Raw genomic sequence first — 1,598 nt, 5'->3', positions numbered from 1 at the left:
TGCAAATAAAAGCATTGTTTACTTTGCTTTTTATTTGAATTAATATGTCGGAGATTAGCTTTGATCAATGTTCATAAATGTCAACTATACTTTATTCTTTTAAATATTCGAAATAAACCTGTCTAATTTTATTTATTTATTCATTTTGCAAGATGAAATCAAATTTAATCTACTATCTTTTTGGTGATTTCTACTTTACTATTAATGGGATTCTTCTTCAGTTTCCTTTCCCCAAAACTTTAGATATAGTGTTTTATTTTGAAGTACGGTAACAGGAAGTAAGCGTGCCATCGCGTGTGTTTGACGCTATTTTCAGTCACATGGTGCTGTCCAACCGAGGGCTGCTGATGGAGCCAGATGAAAAAGACAGGAGGCGAACCCCTCCGGTTGCGCGTCAGCATCCCCTCAAATAGGAATCCGCTTCTGTCACTTCTGCCCTGCACACCGAGAGACGGACGAGAGCAACCCCGAAACAACACCTGAAGGAGAATTTTATTTGGCATGCAACGGGTTTGATTTTCTTCGTTGTATTTTTTTTCTTTTGTAATGCCAAAGAAGAAGAGTAAAGGGAGGCTGTGAGGAGGCTGAAGCCTTGCAAAGAATGATAGTGAGGATCAAGGCGCGCTGTCCCAGGAGAACTCATCTGAAAAGCTGGCCGTGAGAGACCGGGATGCTCCTCTAAGGCACCGGGGACGAGTGAGTACGACGCATCTGGTCTCCGTCGTTTTCATTTTTGCTTCCACTTTGGCGACATCTGGGCAGTTTTGGATAGTGTCCCTCCTTACCTCTGATTTATGCCGTAGCCACTACTCGATCCCACCTGTCTGATCAATGATTCACGGGCGTCTTTGTAAAGCGCGCATAACCGTGTCTTCACCGACGTGTGAAAGTTGCCCCTCATTTGCAAATGGTGCACTTTCAGCGGCAACTTAATGCACGCAGGCGTCAGGGGTTTGATGTCGTGCGGGTGATTGGGAGGTCGATCGTGCCCCTTTAAAGTTTTGATTAGCGGGGACGTGTTGCACACTGCGGCCACGGCGTCGGTGTTAGGCTAATTAATAAAGCCTTTGTGAGGGGCTCTCCTATCAAAGGCACTTATCATTAATCCACTGATGGCCCGGAGGGCGTGGGTTGCTGTACGTGATGTTAAGAGAAAGGCACCAGTCCCGCTCACACGCTCGGGCTGATTAATTATGGACTCAGAACTGATGAACTCGCTGACTATTAAGTGCCGAGGAGATGCGGGCTTGTCAAAAAGAACCAGTGGCTTTTCAGATCAGCTTAAAGTTGGATTGTCACAATTCAGTCGTGGCATTTGGGCTCTTTTTTCTTCTTCTTTTTACTCAAAATACAGGTTCGGGCCGTTAAGACACGTGGTGTGTTAAATATAAGCTCGCCAGTTAGAAATGACATCATTTCATAACATCTGATTCACTCAGTAACCTGAAATAAGAGTGAAATCCTTGCTGTGCTGCTAAATGTGTGGGTGTGAGCAGAACTTCTGCAGCAGGCTCAGTGCATGTAGATGAATGAATCGCACTTAACTATGCAATAAGGGTTCCCATCTCCTCTGTGTGTGTGTGTGTGTGTGTGTGTGT

At 44.9% G+C, this 1,598-nt stretch overlaps 1 protein-coding gene across 3 annotated transcripts in view; it reads left to right on the top strand.

Annotated features, from left to right (window-relative positions):
• The first annotated feature begins 316 nt into the window (after nt 1-316).
• LOC102202802 (uncharacterized) overlaps nt 317-1,598 on the top strand; it is a 42,709-nt gene continuing 41,427 nt past the window's right edge. For all 3 annotated transcript variants that reach the window (XM_005740453.1, XM_005740451.1, XM_005740452.1), the window contains exon 1: nt 317-696. The gene's annotated coding sequence lies outside the window, so the exon portion shown is untranslated. The remainder of the gene's footprint in view (nt 697-1,598) is intronic.

The sequence above is a fragment of the Pundamilia nyererei genome, unplaced genomic scaffold, assembly GCF_000239375.1.
Source record: "Pundamilia nyererei isolate P.nyererei 1_Seehausen unplaced genomic scaffold, PunNye1.0 scaffold00100, whole genome shotgun sequence".
Taxonomy (NCBI): Eukaryota; Metazoa; Chordata; class Actinopteri; order Cichliformes; family Cichlidae; genus Pundamilia; species Pundamilia nyererei.
This window is presented reverse-complemented; position numbering and strand designations above follow the sequence as displayed.